Below are 23,107 nucleotides of genomic sequence, written 5' to 3' on the forward strand. Positions count from 1 at the left end.
TCAGCATACCCATGATGCCAGGACCTGCTGGAACTTATAATTCCACTTAATAAACCAATATTTTTCACACTTATTAACCCAACCCCAACTGGAAATGGGGCTTGGGATGAGCATCAGTGCCTTTGTGGTTGGTATCCCATAGAGAGGGTGGGGCACATTTCTTATTTGCGGCCCTATTGCCCTAGGGGATTCTTCCCCATGCTGACCAGGCTGGAGCAAAATATAATTATTAATTATGGTGACATTATTTATTTTGTGGGGCACAGTATTTATTTCTGATGGGTGCATTATTATGAGGACATTACTTATTTATTTCTGATGAGGACAATATTTATTTATTTCTGATGGGGCATACTTATTTGTATCTGGTGGAGAGGACACTTATTTTTTCTTATGGGAACAATATTTATTTCCGATGGGAATGGTACTTATCTATTTCCAGTGGGGACAATATTTATTTATTACTTATGGGGACAACACTTATTGCACACTTGTGGCACTACAAGTGTCTGTAAGCACTTGAGCTTATGTGCAATCTGGCACTATATTTTGTCAGTATAACCCTGGTATATAATGGCCGGCGGTACCAGGAGGGGCCAGAGCCAGTCAGGGGCCAGAGCCAGTCAGCATGGCCGGCCTGTACTCCCTAGGTGACGCCTCCCCTCCCCTCCGTTGAAGACCAAGTCTGATGCTGAGTCGGCTGGGCTGTAAGATAATGTAATGGGAAATATAAATGTGTGGCTGGATCACTTAGAAATAAGTTATTAAATTAATTTATTCTACTTAGTGGCGAAGTGTGCCATTGGCTATCATTGCAATAAAGCCATGAAAGAATTTATGAAATCACAGATTGATATGACTTTTGTTAAGTTTAAATTGCGTTAAATCCAAGTTTAGAAAACATCCTGATGAAATTCATTAAATGTAATATCTCAGACATTGGGATAACCATTGGTGGGTGCTGGATCAGGGGGTTGGAGGGTGGAGTGGAGATGAGCTGTGCTTCTTTTGAAGCTCCCCTGCTGGGTTGCAGACAACATGTATAGACTAGTCCTTTGAAGGACAATGGATACTTATTGGCATTCCCCAACTTCAGATATAAGATATCAGTCAGCCCCTCCTGAAATTAACCCCTTCCACTACTTTGTGATGTCTAGACTGTAAGCTCCAATGGGGCAGGGACTGATGTGAATGAGTTCTCTGTACAGCGCTGTGGAATTAGTGGCGTTATATAAATAACTGAAGATGATGATGATGATACTTTGCCAATCAAGTGAATGGAGGGAGTTTTGAAAAGACCAGCTGTGCGCATGCTCATTTCAGATTGGCAAGATGGCGCCTGCCATGCAGAATGAGAGGTTAACAGGTATGAACAGCGGTAACAAGGGTTGGCTGGTGCGATGTGTGACAATTTGTAAATGAATTAGAAAAGCTTGAAATGTTTCACATCAAAAATATCTAAAACAATTCAGTATGTCGTTGGTGAAAGTTGACCAGCTTGGCACAAGCAAAGAAAGAGCATCAAACTTTTTTAAAAAACTGTTTGCTGTTGCAAATTGTACACCAATACCATGTGGAAAAATGTAATAGCCTAGTACGTTGGGAACTGTTTAAATGTCATGAACACAACTTCCATGGTAAGTAAACTTTAGGTTTGTGTATAACTTGTGATATTTCCCCAAAACCTGGATTTTTTTATTATTGTTATTATTATTATTATTGATTTGAAAGGCACCACAGAGCTCTACAGTTGCAGGCAGTGGGGGATACATAAAATAAGGACATATATAAAACAGTTACCTACAAGATGCAAATGTAGGCATGACAACAAAGGTTAGAGAGGGCTCATGAGAGCGTTTACAATCTAATGGGAAAAGTGAATAGCTTACACTAGAGGAGAGAGTGTAGCTCAAGGTGGAGATAGGGACAATTGTGAGGGTGTACCAGTGTGACTAATATATGTGGAAGTAAGATAAGCTCTCTTAAAGAGTTGGTTTTCCAGAGAGTGTTTAATGATCTGAAGGCAGGATGAAGGGGTGAGGCGCAGGTCAGTAGTAGATTTTAAGATGAGATGTATGAAGGGTTGGTGTTGGTGAGGGCTTTGAAGGTTCAGGTGGGTAATTTGAATTGGATTCTGTGGGAGCCAGAGTAGAGTGGCGCAGCAGATGTGGAGTGGCAAGGGAGGAAAATCAGTCTTGCAATGTCATTTAGCATGATTAAAGCAGGGATAGATTGGTAAGGGGAATGCCAGTTGGGAGGAGATTGCACTAAGTGGGAGCTGATGTGAGAATGGATAAATGTTTTGGATGTATCCTAGGTGAGAAAATGGCATAGTCTAGTAATATTTCAAAGGAGGAAGCAAAAGCATTGGGAAACAGACAGGATGTGAAGAATAAAGTAAACAAAAGAGTGGAGTGTGACCCCAAGCCAGTGGGTTTGGCCTCCCAAGGTCAATGGTATATGTGAGTCATTGAATGCCTTTTCCTCACTGTTTGACTAGTCATCTTACCAGGGCGTCTTTGAGCTGGTATTTGAAACATGGACCACTGACAGTTGGCGCTAATAAATTGGCCTGGGCCTGCCATGGAAGGAGAATGAAGAGCAGACCTACATATACATTTATTCTGAAAGAGAGAGGATAAATGGAGCAGATCATAGGTAAGACATATAAAGTTTGTATGAATGTACTAAAAGCTGCAATCAACACTGGTGAGGGGCTAAAGAAAGGCAGATTTTAAATTAAGGGCGAGATTGTTTTTGCCTACTACACATTAGCGTGGAATGTTAGGGGTGGTGAACGCTATGAGTGTATTACCCAAGGTCATCCTGAACCCTTAATCAGGCCTTAAGGATGGCCATAAAAATATAACTTGAAAGGAAAAGAGTCGACCACACCAGTAATAATTTTTAGGCATTACCTTTCAATATTTTTAAATTTACATTATTTAGGAAAGATATAGTCCTATAGGGTGCACCCAACACATAACATTGAAACATCAGAGATGAAAGAGAGATGTGTATTTCAGGGACACTCCAGAGTAGCCAATACATTAAAATATATACCGTATATACTCGAGTATAAGCCGACCCGAATATAAGCCGAGGCACCTAATTTTACCACAAAAAACTGGGAAAACTTATTGACTCGAGTATAAGCCTAGGGTGGGAAATGCAGCAGCTACTGGTAAATTTCAAAAATAAAAATATTGAGGGGGTGGCTTCTATGCATTAGATAAATACATATACAGCTAGTCCCATAACTGTGCGTATTGATAAGCACATATTCCTTGAAAGTACAGTCCAAAAATGACTTGCTTCTTTTAATAAACTCAGGCTCCCAAAGTGTCTCCAAATGTACCAAAATCATTAAATACCCACATCACTGTCAACGAAAGTACACAGCCAGATTAATAATAAAAAAAATGTCTTATTTACCTTTCATGGTTGGATAATTGGTGACCTAATGCTTTTGAGGGAAGGAGGGATTTTCTTCAGCCTTTAACTTCCGCAGTGGAACGCATGTGCGTTCCACTAACAGGAAGTTCGGCATTTGGAACGCAAGTTTGCGTTCCAAATGCCAAACTTCCTGTCAGTGGAACGCACATGCGTTCCACTTCAGAAGTTAAGAGCTGGGGGACCGGAGAACAGGGACTCACTCGAGTATAAGCCGAAGGGGGCTTTTTCAGCATAAAAATGTGCTGAAAAACATCGGCTTACACACGAATATATATGGTAAGTTTTATTAGGTTTGCATTAAAAATATAGAATTGGTTGGATGGAAAGCGAAATAACTAAAACCAAAAATAAAAAACAAATGTGCTGTGAAATGAAAAATGCAACATAAATTGCATGGCCTTGCTGCTACCATGAAATATTTCCATTATTATCTATATACCTATACAATCTGCTTGCTCTTAATATGGTCTCCAAATATCAATAAGATATAAATAGAAAAAAGGGAGGAATTAGTTATATCCTCCTTATTTGGATTATGAATCAGTTTCCGTATCATGAGATGGCCATGTCATTCAGATATTTATCTGAAATTATTCCTACAAGGGTATAAAGCTCACATTCCAAGGAATCCAAACTTCAATTGGTTCATCAATTCCATTATGTATACCCTTTGGGGTTCTATGCACTTCCGTTATATATATATATATATATATATATATATATATATATATATATATATATGTATAGCCCCTTTCAAGACTCAGTTCTCTATGCTCACAGGTTTATATAAATGAGTCCTACCTGGATGACAGTCTAAAGAGCAGTCCCAGAAGGGGAATAGAACCCTAAATAAGCAGATATTAGTGCATCAAAGAATGGAGAGCCCAAAAATCCTCCACCCTGTGATCGCGGGATTATGTAAATGACCCTGCCTACTAGCAATCTGGGGGGCAATCAGGGAGAGGAATATTACAGGAGAAAGGTGGTGCAGCAAGGCGAGACGCCAACGCGCGTTTCGCTTCCAGGCTTTTTCAAGGCAAAGTGGGGAACGGAATGACAGCTCTTATATAGTCGAGGAAGTAGGGGTGTCATGTGATGATGTTATATTATTGGGCCAATAGTATTTGTATCTGTGTATTAAGATGATTGATGTTTCTTGCGGCCAATATACAGTTCGCCTATAAGACCCGCATCTGTTAGCCTCTTGTTGTTTACGAAAACCCAACCCGCAGAAATGCACATCAATCGCTTTATTCAATAGGTGACCATATTATCAGACCTGATAATTTGAGGGCAATAGCACATTTTAATAACAATAGCTAATCCCATATAAGTAATTATCCTGTGGTGGAGCTGCAACATTAGTATATGGCAATCGTGCCCACGACAATTCATGATGAGATAATGTATGCAGGGATCGAGATTTTATAACAGTAGCAAAAATATTACAGAAAGGTGCAAGTGTGAATATAACTTGGGAGAAATATAATTAATAAAAATAAATAAAGAGGTGGAGGAAAAGGGAGAAGAAGGGAGTGACATATTGATAACTAATATAAATAGTGCACATAAATAATAAATTGTGAAATGTGTATCCCCATCTAATGCATATGGAAAAATTATTAAATAATAAGTGATAGTTAATATAAAAATATTTTTATTAAGGGCTAAGTGAATTATTTTATTAATTTACCATATATCTTCCACTGCAACTATCTAAAGATAATGAGTGAAAGTGAGTTATTGAATTTGCCATATAATTACTACTGCAACTTAATTGAAGATAGAAAGGAGGGCAAAATAATATGAGAGTTTAATGTGATGTATATTTTACTTCTCTTTCTACAGAAAAGCCATATAATTATTGTAGTCATTAAGACCATGTTGGATCATGCTTCCCATCAAAATATTTTTCTAGTTTCTCTTTTCCTTAATTCTTTCTGTGCATCCCGTCCTCGAATCCCCATATTAATTTTTTCCATAGCAAATTCTTGAACAAATTTAGGATTACTGTTATGACAAAGCAAAAAATGTTTGAAAACTGTGGTCAAAGTTTTAAAATTTTGTTGATCTCTTACTCCATTTTTTATGGTACATATATGTTGGAGTAAGCGTTTTTTAAAAGGCCGGGTAGTCGTCCCTATATATAACCACTGATTACTGTATTTGTGAGTCTATACCTATATACAATATTTTTTTTACTGTGTGAATTGTTGTAATTCAAGCATCATTTACGTCGTTGCCTAAAATTCCACACAAGGCATTCTCTGTTGACATTTGATGGGGTCTCTGGGGACCAGCTTTTCTGTAATATTGTTGTATTAAATAAAACTCATGTTAAGATTTATGGATGAGTCTCTTGATAAACTGTGACTAATGTTGACTATAAGAAAAGACAGAAGACAGGCTACACTGCCGAGAGGTGTTTCAAAAATAAAATTTAAGTGAAATAAATCAAACCTGCTTGTTGTTTTTAGGCCCTATAAATGTAATGGCTGTATAAACTATTATAGGTTATATAAAGTAAACATCTTTTGTACTTATATATGTGGAAGTAGTCAATAATACTTTGGAGAACTTTCTGAATTGACATTATTTGAGCAAGGGGGTATATTTCCCCTCTCATTCTCCCCTCTCTCCCATTGCCTCAACCAGCTCCTTTTGTGCCTGGTCTGTCAACCCTCCCTTAGGATGTAAGCTCGAATGAGCAGGGCCCTCTTCCCTCCTGTCTCCTTACCCGTTCTTCTGCTCCGTGTCTATTGCATCTGCCTGCCTGGAGTTTCTGAAGTATTGGTACTTTATGTTTATTGTTCTGTACTGTTATACCCTGTATAGTCTACTGTTTGTACTATGTGCGGCGCTGCGGAAACCTTGTGGCGCCTAACAAATAAATGATAATAATAATAATAATAATAATAATAATATTTACTATGCGGAACCGCCGATTCCCATTAGGTTTTGCCTTTAATAAAATTGCCATTTGAAGAGAATGACTTCAAAGCGCCGGGGGCAGCTGCATAGTAAATACCCCAAGGTATTTTTGCATGCTGTTTCCTGTATAATTCTTTTAAAAGAAAAATGTGTTTACTTCAATAGGCAACCAAAAGAAACCTCTTTATGTTCTGAAAAAAACCAAAATATGAAAAATTCACAAAGGTACACAAAGCAGTTAAAAACATATTATGTTCACAAATGGTCTAGTCATAAAGGTGTGACCATGAAGTAGCTAAGGATTTTCTGAAAAATAAAAATATGAATGTATTGAATATATTATTATATTATTTTTATTATTACAATCCCTTAGATTGTACGCTCCCTTGAGCAGGGCCATCTCTCCTCCTGTTTCCACCACTTCTGCTCTCCAGCTACCTAGCCCTCCTCCTCGAGGACCCTCTGCCCTCCGATCATTTTCGCTTCTCTCCTCGCCCCTCTGTGGGTCTTCCTGTCATCCGAACCCTCCCTCTTGGGCTCCGGCGTATGCAGATCTTCCCTTACCCCCCTTCTCTGCAGCTGTGCCTCGAGCTTACTGAGTTACTGTGCTTATTGTTTACTGTACCGTGCCGTCTCGTACCTCGTATTGTAATCGTTTGTCCCTGTACAGCGCTACGGACACCTAGTGGCGCCCTATAAATAAAAAAATAATAATAATAATATTAATGCATTGTTTACACTTGTAAAAAAGGTATTATTAGCTTCTGTTACTTACTTTAATGTCACCTTTGCTTTTAACTGATTACTGATACAAAGGAAAAGGTTGGTATTGCCCATATCAACCAATTAGATGTGTGCTTAAATTTTCTAACTTGCACAAAAAATGGTGTAATCTGATTGGTTACTGTGGGCAGCACACTTTTTTGAGTACTAAGATCTAATAATAGCTCAGGGGATGGTAAGGTGGATTCCTGTTGACCAGTGTCGAAGTCGTATAATTGGATGAACGAAAGTATATTGGTTAATATTGTTTTATTGGTCGATTGCACGTGGCATACGGCGATCGCACGGTAAAATACGCACGTACACACTCGCATTACAACATTTAGTTATTTATATAATTCATATTCATATTGGTTCCGTTATACAGTAATTTATGAGCAGATAGTATTAAGTTTATTATTAGTTTATATATTATGATTATATGTACACTTCAGTGTTATTTAAGGTTCAGGTTATATGAAATGTGTCATGTCTGATATAATTTCATTCCCCTATTCATCAGCAGCTGTCCGGTTCCATCGCCGAAGAGATCGCATATTGCATACTCTAGTTATTGATGTTAGGCAATATCTTGTCAGATTGATATCAGACTGTAAAATGCTAATGAACTAGTTGTAACTGGTTTCTGGGCAAGAGAATCATCTGGAATGTTGACCTCAGCCTTTGAGGGGGTTGTTTGAACTAGCCTATGACCTGTTTACCCTGGACCCACCCGAAGTCTGGACCTATAGAAGCAAGCCACGTCATCTGAAGATAAGGTACTTCCTACCTTATCTTCTGCCTCCGTCCCCCTACTCTCCCTCTCTCCCCTGTGTCTCTCTGTCTGTCCACCCCTCCCCTTAGATTGTACGCTCCTCTGAGCAGGGCCATCTCTCCTCCTGTTTCCACCACTCCTATCTCTGTTCTCCAGCTACTTAGCCCTCCTCCTCGAGGACCCTCTACCCCCCGTCCCCTCTGGGGGTCTCCCTGTCTTCCACGCCCTCCTTCTTGGGCTCCGTTGTTTGCGGATCCTCCCTCCCCCTTCCCCCGCCCTCTCTAGCTGTGCATTGAGCTTACTGAGTTACTGTGCTTACTGTACTGTGCTGTCTCATCTTGTACTGTAACTCGTTTGTCCCTGTACGGCACTATGGACACCTTGTGGCACCCTATAAATAAAAATTAATAATAATAATAAAATCTGCATTGTTCACACTGTAACACTGAATGTATATATAATCATAGCTGCGCTCCCAGTCTTCAGTCTACTCTGACCACAGTATTCAAGGGTGAGCTACTGTACACTGGTACCCGTGGGGGCACAGCGAAGCGCAGCGGTATGTATGTATCTTTTGGTATTGGCTGTACTGTACTGTATTATATAATAATAATTTATTGAATTGTTAAACTTTGCATCTGCTAAAATAAATTACTTTGTGCTTCGGAAACACAATACAATCGCCTATGCAATGCTTATTTGAAAACGATAGAATTACTTTAATAATTTGAGGGCTCTGAGTTTGGAGGTTACGTTATCGGCAGGTATGCAACGCTTACGGTTTTCAGTTCCTCAACAAAGGGTGGATTGACGGACGCGTTTCATATGGGAAAGAACGCAATGTGTTCAAGACCTGTGGTTCACTCTGTGTTGCGAAACCGAATGTCCGTTGTTGCATAATCTGAAGGAACGCTAATTTGAATCTAGGGACAAGAAAGAAAAATGTTTCTTTTTATTGTCGTTTTGCGTTTTAAAGGGTATTGCATTGCATAGGGTATGTGTACTTCCTGCATTGAGTATGTGTACTTCCGGTATTGTTGCCATGTGTGTAAACAGTCATGATCATAGTCTGTTATATATGCATAGTGTAATCACTTGGTAAAATCTCTTAAAAGATACTGCCATTGTTTGAGAAATTTATTTTCTGTACAGAAAACAAAAGGTTGTGTGTGTGCATGTGAATATAAGTACATAAAGACAAAAGTATACTGGAAATGGAATATAGGTTTTTGCACGTGCGCTCAATACTAATCACGACGTTTACTGATAAATAGTAAGTCTGTATCCTGTCCACACAACAGCAGTTCTCAATGGAAAGGCTGACAGAGATGGTATAGTTATCTTTGAGCGGTGCGATTTGACCGCATGGTAAGGCCGTGATTGAGTATTGGGAGAGCAGCGTAGAAGTGTTGGAAAGAGATAGCACTATAGTTCAGGTGTGTCTGACGGGGCACGGTAAAATGGTGACCTGACAACAAAGGTTCTGTTCTAAGGGTGAGCAGGATATAAAGAGACCTTTGTGTGAGTGGTGTTCTGTTCTAACAAAGAGCAGGTGATAAAGAGACACCACAGAGTATGCATGGCAGGTATACTCGAAGCGAAAATAACAGGTTTTCGCGGCATTCCCAATAGTAATCGTAAAGCTTACTGATAGTTAGTATCTGTAAGCGGTGCGATCGGACCGCATAGTTGATTATGTGCAGCCGTGATTGTGACTTGGGAGATGTGGGAGGAAATACGCTGCAACCACTGATATTCTTGATTGATATCGGTTGCTAGCAGTGGTAAAGTACTCAAACTAGGAAAAGCAGGGTATTGCGAAGTTGATACTTGTCTGATCCTAGTTGTGTTAGAAGGTGGGTGGCGTAGCCTGATTAAATCGTCCACGGTTGATCTCTAGTAGGTTCTGTTTGAAAGGAGAATAGGTAAAAAGGCCCGGTTTGTGTAGCGTTGAGAAATAGGTTGTTTTCACAATGGATGCGAAGCAAACGCTAGAGACAGTTGATGTTGTGCTGCCTAATGAATGGCCGGTTGGTTCGGCAAAGTATGTTATGCATAATAAATACGGTGCGTAGGCAACGGCATACTGCGATAAATGAGTCAAGATGACCCGGGAGTGTGTGAAACCTTTCCCAAACATAGGTGTTAAATAATGTTAGAGATAAAGTGCGGTTGATTAAATCAACAAAAAACGAGAATTGAACATGATGACTGTATAAAATTGTGGCAACAAGAAGGGTACACGTGGCAAGGGTGCGCGTGTTCAGCGGAAGTAGGCGTGGCGCAAATCGCGCGCACAACGGAAGTGAGCATTACAAAGCGTGGAGAACTGAGCGCATGTGCGCCCTCGCCGCCAAATGCGGTTGGGGTGGTAGGTACAGCCAATACCAAAAATTTTAAAAATGTAATGAGTAAGTTGTATGATGTCTTAAGTAATGTTTTAGAAGAAGAAGATGTTCCCACAGTCATTTTAGCCATTGCCCATGCCAGTAACATACACGGACAATGAAAGGGAATGGTTCTACCAGCAGGGGCAGCGGCTGAAATTGGTGAGAATAATGTAAAGGTTGTCAAAGGGGGAGACATTCATTGTACTGCAACAGCAATTCCAGCAACTAGTTCAGAACATAGTGATTTGGTAGACTTACATCCTGTCCGCACAACAGCAGTTCCCAATGGGAAAGCGGACAGAGATGGTGTAGTTCCCATGAAACATGTAGCAATGCATTTTCCATGGACTAAGACGGAACTATTTACAATTATGTCTGATTTCCCTGATCCTAGAAAAGATTTGGCCAAGTGTCAGAAATTTATTAGGCATTTAGGTAATGCACATGAGCCTACTAATAAAGATTGGCGAGTGGTGTTTAGAGCTTGTCTTCCTCTTGATACTGATATACAAAAGTTCATTAAGGATTGTAGGTTGGAGAAGGATAAATCCTTAACTGAGGATGTCAATCAGGATAATATTGGACGTATAATCACACAGTTGGCCATATATTTCTCAGTGACAGTGGAATGGGGAAAAATATTCACAATCAAACAAAAAGGTAATGAGATTCCAACTGATTATTTTTCTAGGGCTCTAGCGGCCATGATTAAGTACACAGGGATACCACATATAAGGGAAAATCCACATCATAGGGAGGTAGCTGTTGCAGTACTAATAGACGGCCTCCGGGAGGATCTAAGGACCTAGATACAAACCTAATTGGAGAGGTCTCACTGTAAATGAAATTAGAGAGAATGCTGTAGAACATAATAAAAATATATGTAAAAAGGAAAAAGCGCAGAGTGATAGGTTAATGATGTTGGGTATCCAGGCGTTAGGAAAATTACATTCACAACCTCAGAATTATAAAAACCACTATAAGGGACGAAGGAAACAGAAATCTTTGAAGTGTTTTTACTGTCTTAAGAAGGGACATTTGAGGAAAGATTGCAAAGAAAATATTAGAGCAAAATCTAGGAAATTAGGACCAGTCAAGGCAAATAATAATCTGTTATAAGTATTAATGTGCAAGTTTAGGAAAAACTGATTTGAAAGGTAATCTTTGTTGATTTTGCTTGTTTGTTTATGTTGTCACATGCTTGCTTTCCTAATCGCTGGCCGATGGTAAAGAATGAAAATGTTTGTTTCATTTGTTGTTTAAAGATAACTATCTTGTTTTTTCTTTTCACAGATAAGGGTACACAAAAGAAATACAGATTAAGGGCTAGATTTACTAAGATGCGGGTTTGAAAAAGTGGGGGTGTTGCCTATGGCAACCAATCAGATTCTAGCTGTCATTTTGTAGAAGGTACTAAATAAATGAAAGCTAGAATCTGATAGGTTGCCATAGGCAACATCCCCACTTTTTCAAACCCGCAGCTTAGTAAATCTAGCCCTTAGTGTTTAAAGGGGTGGGATAGAAAAAAAGAAGAATTACTCTTGAAAGACAAATTAACAATGGATCATTGGAGCATTCTTTGTTTTAGGCTGCAGTGACTCATGATTTGGCTGAGAATCATTATCCAAAAATGAAGTATGTACATACTTTGCTCCAAAATATCGTTTTATGTATCTCAGATGAGTCATCAAGAGTTAATTTTTACATTTCTCTGTCATAAGTCAGGAAATCTGTTGAAAAGGTATTTAGTTAATGTGATACCGAGTTCTTAATGAACAAATGATGGACAACACTGGATTGCACGGTTGATGTAAGACCCCCTAGTCAAGTATGGGGAGGGGTCATAGTTTAGCAAATAGCTAAGGGGATTAGTGAAATGAATACAGCCATTTCCCCATAGAGTCCAATCCAGCTGTCATTTTTGCTGTAAAATCTCCCTTTCTGCATGTATGTTTGTTTTCAAACCCTTGTATTCAAAGCTTTGTATTCCTATTATTCATTGCCTTCTTATTTCTCATTTTTTACATCTATGCTAGTATCTCTCTATCTTTCTCTTTATGTCTCTCTCTCTCTCTCTCTCTCTCTGCTCTTGTATAGATACGAAAAGACATAGACACAGTCTCATTAATTGGGCTAAGACATATTTTTTTACATAAGAAAAACTCAGGGATATACACACTAGACTGACATGAGTTACAGAAACAGTTAGGGGTTTGGTGTTATAGGTATAGAAGCTGCTAATATTAGGCAGAAAGGTTTTTTTGTGTGGAAATACGATTCATGTTTTTATAGATGCATATCTGTTTTGGTGTTTTTTGTGTTTTGTGCCTCCTGTACATAAATGTGCCTTTATATGTATGCACAAAGGGTGGGGACAGGAGATTGCTGGAGGTTAGGCATACAGATATGCATCTCTGTGTAGAACATTGGAGTAGGATTTGTGCCACAAGATATGACATAATGTGAAACCCTAGAAAATGTAGAATTTTTGTGTTTTATATTTTTTCACTGTTAGACAGACATGTACTGGGTACTGTTATATTTGAAGAAAGTGTTATAGAGATAGACTCCTTTGCCCTTCTCACTTAGTCAAGTAGCTGAATGTGAGGTACTGAGAATGGCATGTGAGTTGGCAGAGGGAAAATCGATTGATATACATTGGTCTTGAGCATTTGTCTAGGGTGCGACGTTGAGTTGACTGAAAAATCTTTTTATAGCAATACCAGCACATGAGTAGGACACTACATAGAGGACTTTATACAGTGACACAGTTACCAACTGAAGTAGCTGCTAGTAAAGTCCACAATTACACACACGACCATACACGGCTGTCACACCAGGGCGAACATAGCTGTCAAATAGACAGCAGGGTTTAATGTGACAGCTGACAAATCTATGTTTTGTTTTGTTTTTCATTGTATTGTTTTAAAATGTGAACAAACACACACACACACACATGCATGCATACACATATTAGTCAATATATGAAGATTTGTGTTGCCTGAAGAATAAACTGTCTGGAAGGTTAAGAGATGTGGCTAAGAGTTTGGCGGACCCTGGAGAGATGGACAAGGTAGACCAGAAGCTCCCAGAGTGTATCTTCCAGACCTAGCAGAGGCAGCACATGGTCTGGCTCAGATGGGTACAGAAGGTATGCGCAAGCTGGTAAGAGCATATTGGGGTGCACTAGACATTTCTTCTCAAGCTAATAGGACGGCAACGTCCTATCTTGATTTAGAGAATGTCAGGAAAATGATACCAATAGAGTCATCCCGTATCCCTCCTGCAGATGGGTTATTCTCCAGATAAAACAAATCCACGTCATCCAATTACCACCATACAGGATCCTCAAGTATACACTGGTGTACCAATGAAATATGTCAGGGTAAAGGTGTATTGAAATGTGTCTAATGTTTTGCTGTGTCATACTCAAAGCTTTCGTTATTCAATGTGATAGCCCTAGAATTATAATAGGTGATAGAGGTATTCATGTTATTGATAATAAATGTATAATGTACAGTAGTGGTAACGAATTACATACTTTTTGATTAGCCGCAAACCAGTGTGAACATAAAGTAACTGTACTAGGTAGATCGAAGTGAATAGAATGAGAGCTGGAACTTGATTGAAGTGGCTGATAGCTTTAGCCACTAGTCCTCCACACTATCAATACCACTCCTGAGCTGCCTCTTAACCTGTTGACTTTTGAAATGTTCTTGACCCCTCTTGGGATGAATTTGTAAATGAGAGACTAGTTTAGACCTTGAGAGGGAAGGTAAATAGTGAGACAGCAACTGAGAACGTTCAAAACACTGTTTCCTGAAAAGAAACACTAACTGTCAGGATGTTGGACCGGGAGAGTAAGTAGTGTAACAGCAAGTTCTTAGGCTCAGGTTATTTGACAGACAAGTGCCAAGTGTAAGCTACCAGCACCAAGAGTAGCAGAGACACTGGTACCCATTGCACCCACTGCAGAGGAGCCAACACTCAGAGAAGGGTCCAAGGGCACTCATGAATCTGTTCTGGAAGGCCTCGAATGCAGTTAGTAGCACTTGAGCCAAAGGCTAAGACAGCTGTCCATCATGAAGTTGTAGTTTTTCCTGTTTTGTGTTTCTTTCATTTCATCCTCTTTTCAGGACGGTCATTTCTTCTAATTGTTAGCAGGTGACAGAGGCTGGTTCAGGTAATGATATTGAGGGGTTGGGGAGGAAGGAGAAGTTAATAGCATAATCTGTCCAGCCAATTACTCTATTCAATTCAGGGGTAAAGGAAAATTTGGAAACCTTGGAGCTTGGAGAAAGTGCGAGGGGCTATTGTCTGAGTAACATTACGTCCGTAAGTACGTTGACCACATAGTTAAAAAAAAGAGGTACACCCAGCGATTCCAGTCCAGTAATATTCGGACTTGAGCAGGCATCCTTGAGAATGATTATCATTTTTGGGTGGGTAAGGTTTTAGACCAAACATAGTATTGGGTGTGCTCTCACGTGCCTCAGTGATTATATCAAGTAGGATTAGTTCTCTTTCTACTAAATATTCTTGAGATACACAAATTATGGGTGGGAGGCCACTAGAGGAAAAGTACGACACCTAGGTCCCTTAGTCTGGAGTCTTCCAATATTTTGCAAGCCGATCACTGTTTCATGTACAAAAAACCTGAGTATTGGGAGACTGGGAAGAACGAACAGACAATAGCGCGCCCACAAGTGTTGATGAAAAGAACTGATGACATTATTAGAAGTATGTATATTAACGCAAGCTGAAGGAGATTGTATATGACATTATTGATAGACATAGGATGATGCTATTGACGAACATTAAGTGTTTAAATGTATTCTGAGCTTAAAGACATGCGTTGGACGAATGAATCTGTTAAACTTGAAGAACTGTAGTAGAGTATTCTGTATAACTGATACATGTTCTATTGTACTCTGTACCCTTCCAAATAATGTATTATATGTTTTATTGCACCCTTTAAGGGCATACAAAAGGTTATCTCCAAGATTCAGAAATGTACGGTCTATAGTAAAAGAAGAAATCGTTTTGAGGATTAAGACTCTCTCCTATGATAACTTGTTTTCATACACCAAGGGGGACTTCCATTACATAGCAATGAAATCTGGTACTGAGATCCTGCATATTACATCTTTAAGGTGATAGTTTATAATACTATCAAAGGGTGGAACTGTCGAAGTCGTATAATTGGATGAACGAAAGTATATTGGTTAATATTGTTTTATTGGTCGATTGCACCCAGTATGCCCTGCTACACGTGGGATACGGCGATCGCACGGTAAATACGCACGTACACACTCGCATTACAACATTTAGTTATTTATATAATTCATATTCGTATTGGTTCCGTTATACAGTAATTTATGAGCAGATAGTATTTAGTTTATTATTAGTTTATATATTATGATTATATGTACACTTCAGTGTTATTTAAGGTTCAGGTTATAGGAAATGTGTCATGTCTGATATCATTCTATTCCCCTATTCATCAGCAGCTGTCCAGTTCCATCGACGAAGAGATCGCATATTGCATACTCTAGTTATTGATGTTAGGCAATATCTTGTCAGATTGATATCAGACTGTAAAATGCTAATGGACTAGTTGTAACTGGTTTCTGGATAGGAGAATCATCTGGAATGTTGACCTCAGCCTTTGAGGGGGTTGTTTGAACTAGCCTAAGACCTGTTTACCCTGGACCCACCCGAAGTCTGGACCTATAGAAGCAAGCCACATCATCTGCATTGTTCACACTGTAACACTGGATGTATATATAATCATAGCTGCGCTCCCAGGCTTCAGTCTACTCTGACCACAGTATTCAAGGGTGAACTACTGTCTACTGGTATCCGTGGGGGCGCAGCGAAGCGCATGCAAGCGCAGCGGTATGTATGTATCTTTTGGTATTGGCTGTACTGTACTGTATTATATAATAATAATGTATTGAATTGTTAAACTTTGCATCTGCTAAAATAAATTACTTTGTGCTTCGGTAACACAATACAATCGCCTATGCAATGCTTATTTGAAAACTATAGAATTACTTTAATACCAGAATCCTGCCTACCCTATACATGATGATTTCACTGCAGATTAGTCTCATGCATGAAACAAATATGGTTGCAGCACAGACTCTTTTGAATGCTGCCTAAGAGTGATGACTGGCGCTACCATTAGGCAGGTGCCTAGGGCTCCATGCTCTGGAGGGCGGCACTGATGTCATCCACATGTTGTGCTGCGGCCACCGAGCTTACCTTCCAGAGCCGTCCACCGCAGCACAGCTTCAGATCCGGAGGGAGGGGGGTGCGTTTGATCTCCACCCCCTCCCCCTTAACAGAAAACTGCTGAATTGCTGGGAGGTGAGGAATACCACACATGAAAAGGAATGTTTGGGCATTGTTTTGTCAAAGTCAGCAAATTGGATAAAGTCATTTCAATTAATATCGAGCAATCTTGGTTTTCTTTGTGTGAAAAAATGCATAGAGCACGCTACGGCGTGGAAGGGCGTACCCAGCCGCAACACGTGGCAACAACAGTTTTTACACACATTCGCACAAACGCACACATTTGTAAATAGTACACATTAATTGTAGTTGCAACACATAGTTATTTATGTCAAAATATAGTAGTATTCATGTTTAATATTATAAGTTATATGCATGTTAGTAAAACATATGGTTCAGGTTAAAGGAAATGTGTCATGTCTGGTATCATTTTAATCCCCTATTCATCAGCAGTTGTCCGGTTCCTTCGCCGAAGAGATCGGACATTGCATACTCTAGTTAGCAATGTTAGGGAATAAATGTTTAAGGTAATACTGACTATAAAATGCTAATAGACTAGTTGAGACTGGATTCTTGGCGGGAAAGTCAGAGCACATCGCCTGGAGAGATGACCCCACCTTTGGATATTTTGGTTTGAACTAGCCTATGATCTGCAACACCCTGGACCTTCCTGAAACCTGGACCTATAGAAGCAAGCTACGTCATCTACATTGTTTCACTGTATTTCTGACTTCATATAAGCAGGAGCTCTTCATCTAGTGAGCAGTCTACTTTGACCACAGACTTCAGACCTGAATGACTATTCACTGGATCCAGGGCGCCTGCGATAAGTAACGGCTGTACTTATTATTATTTCGCTTGAATTATTCTGCTACTTTTTGAGAATAAATATTTGTGCGTTGGAAACACAAATCAAGATTCGACAATCATTATTGGATAGTGACAGAATGTGCATAATAGTTTGGGCAGTGAAAATATTTCAGCCTTATTTTTTTACTGTGGTGATAGATCATAATCCTTTAAAGTGGCTACAACACACCTTAGGGGAAAATGGCCGACTGATGCGCTGGAGCCTTGCACTTCAAATTTATGACTTCACATAATTCACAAGCAAGGAAAGGCTCACAGCAATGCGGATGCACTGGCGTGGCAGGAAGAGCCGGATCCCCTGGGTCACCCCCGGTAACCCTAAGAGACTGCGGGACCAGGAGAATTAATCGTGGGGACATAGCCCGCTGGTGGCCCGCATAGACTTAAGGGATATGAGGGAGGCCGGGTCCCGAGTACCAGCCGCCGCACAAGTGTGGCAGCTATCTTGAAATGGACTCCGGTGACGGGAGGGTTAATACTTGGCGTCGGAGGGGTTAAATCACTGGCGCTAGGCGCCGCGTGAATAAGGGGGATGTAAAATGTTTTATTGTAAATAAAAAAGTGTTTTACATGTGTGCACTGCAGTGCTGGCTGGGTGGCACCCAGCACTGTAGCATATAAAAGGTTAAGTATAAGTGTTTCAGTAGGGGTTGAAATTTGAAAATGAATGAAAAATGTTATGTGCAGGCGCTGCAGCGCTGGCAGTAAGCCGGAGTGCAGCGCTGAAAGTGTTAGCTTCCAGTGCTAGGCGCCGGGAGTGTAAAATGGAGCTAGGCGTGGTTTAAATGTAAAAATGTGTATATAAAGTGAATGTGTAAATGTGTATAGTAATAAAAGAACCTGTCCCTGTCCCTGGTGGTCCAGCAGGGGCTGCAGGAGAAGCCCTGGATCCCTCACGCTCCTTCAGCCAGCTTCAGTGGCTGCTGGAGGGACTTCCACACCAGTCTCCTGGAATCAAATAGATCCAGAAAGTGCAGCGCCTCCTGGGAGTCGCTTGCCGGAGCTCAAAGGTCTAGCTACAGTACCTCTAGTTCTATTTTCAGCAAGGGGGGAGAGCCAGACCCTGGAGCAGAGTCCCTGGAAGTAACTTTGGGCTGGAGATTTAAAAGATAAATCTCTCGCCCCAGACAGACGGGCACCATGGAGGTGAGAGGGCTGGGGGAAAGCACACTCCCCCTGACCACAAGCCTCTATGTAAAAAAAAGTGTTAACCTCTCTAGGCTGCATGAATCAACCCAGATTGGTTAAATGACAGGAGGATGGATTACCTCTGGCTAAACTAGTATGCAAAAACTGTATAAAAAGGCTCTGTTTTGTATTGAAAGGTATTATTGTTTCTTCTGACCTCTTGATCACTGGTACCTTCAACCAGTGTGAACTGTCCTTGTTAGGACTACTGGAGCTAAATAAACATCACTTGCTTCAATGACTCGCTTGACAACTTCTTCCATTCTGAAATTTCTGTGACCTGCAGATTAGACCCAACTCTAATCCAGTTCCAGCTGTTCTGAGGTTTGGACCCAGCTTTCCGGTACCACTGCTCTGCTCGCTACCCAGCAGCTCTGGCCAGTGTGATAGGCCAGGGGGGATCCATCACAGCAACCCTGATCTATAGGAAGAGGTCATGGGTACCAGTCAATGTGTGCCAGCAAGGGTGTACCCTAGCAGCGACAGTTACCCAGAAGGAACACAGTTCTGGAAACCGTGAAGGAGTCCAGTAGTGGCAGCATTGTAAGCCGTTCCTACTGCTGTTAGAGGGCGCACTTGGGATAACGAAAGGGAACTTAAGTCATGGCCAAAAGTTTTGAGAATGACACAAATTTTGTTTTTTTACAAAGTTTGCTGCCTTAGTGTTAAACCTTTTTGTCAGATGTTGCTATAGTATACTGAAGTAAAATTACAAGCATTTAATAAGTGTCAAAGGTTTTTATTGACAATTACATTATGTTTATGCCAAGAGTCAATATTTGCAGTGTTGCCCCTTCTTTTTTTAGACATCTGCAATTTGCCCTGGCATGCTGTCAATCAATTTCTAGGCCACATACTGACTGATGGCCCTCCCTTCTTGCCTAATAAATGCTTGGAGTTTGTCATAATTTGTGAGTTTTTGTTTGTCCACCTGCCTCTTGAAGATTGAACACAAGTTCTCAATGGGATTAAGGTCTGGGGAGTTTCCTGGCCATGTACTCGAAATTTTGATGTTTTGATCCCTGAGCCACTTAGTTATCACTTTTGCCCTATGGCAAGATGGCAAGATGCTCCGTCATGCTGGAAAAGGCATTGTTCATCACCAAACAGTTTGTCACACTTCTGGTATTACAAACGGAACCCCATAGCCAGGTAGTTCTGTAGTAAACAGGATTTATTTTGATACAGAAATAAATCTGAAATGTCCAGCAAGCAAGTCCAAAGTATCAACAAGATAAATATCTTGTAGAGGTATCAAGTAATTGTATTCCAAATCACAAGGGAGCAAGGTTCTGTGGAAGCATCTGGTTCAGACACAAACACAATACTCGAGCAAAGGCTGCATAACAGGAAGTGCCTTTTCTAGGCCCAAACAGGAAATGAGATCCAAGATGGAATCTTCCTGAGACAGTTCTGGCCATCTTGGATAAGGGCTATTGTAAGGGCAAGTTCATATCAGAGATCCAAGATGGAAACTTCATGAGGCAATCACGGCCATCTTGAATGAGGGCAAATCTAAGGGCAAGAACATAACACTGTTCTTGGATGGTTGGGAGAAGTTGCTCTTGGAGGATGTTTTGGTACCATTCTTTATTCATGGCTGTGATCTTAGGCAAAATTGTGAAACCCCTCACTCCTCTCCAGACCCACCCATTCACTACAGACACCCTCCTCACCAGACCCCTCACTCCTTCTCTCCAGACACCCTCCTCACCAGACCCACTCACTGCTTCTCTCCAGACCCCATCCATTTACTCCAGACACCCTCCTCACCAGACCGCTCACTCCTCTCCAGACCCCCCCCCCCATTCAATCCAGGCACCTTTCTGTCCAGCCCTCGCTACTGTCCTCTACAGACTCCTCACTCCTTTCTCTCCAGCCCCCTCTTCTCCCCAGCCCATGCAGTATATTACTTACCTGAGCTTCTCTTTTTCTTTCTGTCATCTTTTCCTGTGTCCTTCTGCCTTGTATGCTCCTCGATGCCTGTGTTCTGACAGCGTCCTGATGTCATTATTTGTACGTCAGGACGCTGCAGGAGCAGGAAGCCGCACCCTCCTCCTTGCGTTGGCTGTCTTCAATTGGCAAAGTAGCCCTGCAGGACTAGATTGCTACTTCATTGGTGCGGGTGTGATATGTAACGGGCGGTGGGTGTTGTGTCCCCACTAGGCATTGCGCCCTAGGCATTCGCACTGCCCGCACATGACTAAGCGGCCTGGCGAAATGTACGTCGGGTTGACGTCACACCCGGAAGTAGGGAGGCTGACACCGGTGTTTGACCGCTAAACCTATTTTGTCTTAAGCAGAATTTTTTTTTTATTATAGCGCAATATTTCTACTTTATTTAAAACATATAACAACGCGCTACTGTCTCTATCTATTCAGACAGCTTGCAACTTGCAGAGGCATGTTTTATGCAACTAACGCTGCACTGATTGAGAATATTATAGAGATGAGCTCCGTTTCTGTATATGTATAACCAATCATGTTGTAAGCGGAGCATGTCTATATATTTAAACACTGACTACAAACATTGATTAATCAAAATCCCTAAAGAACAGTGGCCTTTTATATAAGCAGCTAGTAAAGTGAGACTATGTACCAATTATACACTGTCTACGTGATATTTATTACCTAATACCACCCAATAGCAGTGTTTGAAATATAATTGGATATCTATCCTTTCTTATATAGTGAACCTTTGCATTAGCATCTAGTAATGTAAGAGTGAGTGCCAATTATACATTGTTTATGTGACATATACCACCCAATACCACCCCATAGCAGTGTTAATATATTAGGGCAGTGGTTCCCAAACTTTTGCAGTTCGCGGCACCCTTAGAGTCTCCAAATTTTTTCAAGGCACCCCTCCAAAATAATTATTGAGCAGTCCTGTTTTAGAAGTAGTTGGGTCAAAATAATTTAATAAGTATTTAGGTCAGGACAGAAATACTTATTTAGTTGTATGCAAAAATGCCCCCTCTGCATCCAGACACTCTGCCCTCAGGCACTCTGCCCCCTCTGCATCAAGACACACTGCCCCCTCTGCATCCAGACACACTGCCCTCTCTCACACTGCCTCTGTCCCCCTCCACTGCCCCTCTCACGTTGTGTCCCCTTCCACTGCCCCTCTCACGCTGTATCCCCCTCCACTTCCCCTCTCACGCTGTGTCCTCCTCCACTGCCCCACTCACGCTGTCCTCCTCCTCTGCCCCTGTCATGCTGTGTCCCCCTCCACTGCCCCTCTCACGATGTTCCCCTCCTCTGCCCCGCTGTCACCCTCCTCTGCCCCGCTGTCACACTCCAGCCCCTCTGTCTGCCCGCTGTCACACTCCTGCCCCTCTGTCTGCCCGCTGTCACACTCCTGCCCCTCTGTCTGCCTGCTGTTTGCCCGCTGTCACACTCCTGCGCCTCTGTCTGCCCGCTGTCAAACTCCTGCCCCTCTGTCTGCTCCGCTGTCTGCCCGCTGTCACACTCCTGCCCCTCTGTCTGTTCCGCAGTCTGCCCGCTGTCACACTCCTGCCCCTCTGTCTGCCCGCAGACACACTCCTGCCCCTCTGTCTCCTCCGCTGTCACACTCCTGCCCCTCTGTCTGCCCGCTGTCACAATCCTGCCTCTCTGTCTGCTCCGCTGTCTGCCCGATGTCACACTCCTGCCACTCTGTCTGCCCGCTGTCACACTCCTGCCCCTCTGTCTGCCCGCTGTCACACTCCTGCCCCTCTGTCTGCCCGCTGTCACACTCCTGCCCCTCTGTCTGCCCGCAGACAAACTCCTGCCCCTCTGTCTCCTCCGCTGTCACACTCCTGCCCCTCTGTCTGCCCGCTGTCACAATCCTGCCTCTCTGTCTGCTCCGCTGTCTGCCCGATGTCACACTCCTGCCACTCTGTCTGCCCACTGTCACACTCCTGCCCCTCTGTCTGCCCACTGTCACATTCCTGCCCCTCTGTCTGCCTGCTGTCACACTCCTGCCCCTCTGTCTGCCCGCTGTCACACTCCTGCCCCTCTGTCTGCTCCGCTGTCTGCCCGCTGTCACACTCCTGCCCCTCTGTCTGCCCGCTGTCACACTCCTGCCCCTCTGTCTGCTCCGCTGTCACACTCCTGCCCCTCTGCCCCTCTGTCTGCTCCGCTGTCACACTCCTGCCCCTCTGTCGGCCCGCTGTCACACTCCTGCTTCGCTTTCTGCCCCGCAGTCACACTCCTGCCCCTCTGTCTGCCCGCTGTCACAATCCTGCCCCTCTGTCTGCTCCGCTGTCTGCTCGCTGTCACACTCCTGCCCCGCTGTCTGCCCGCTGTCACACTCCTGCCCCGCTGTCTGCTCCGCTGTCACACTCCTGTCCCATTGACTGCCAGCTGTCACACTCCTGCCCCTCTGTCTGCCCGCTGTCACACTCTTGCCCCTCTCTCTGCCCGCTGTCTGCCCGCTGTCACACTCCTGCCCATC

This window comes from Mixophyes fleayi, chromosome 3, assembly GCF_038048845.1.
Source record: "Mixophyes fleayi isolate aMixFle1 chromosome 3, aMixFle1.hap1, whole genome shotgun sequence".
NCBI classification, from domain to species: domain Eukaryota; kingdom Metazoa; phylum Chordata; class Amphibia; order Anura; family Limnodynastidae; genus Mixophyes; species Mixophyes fleayi.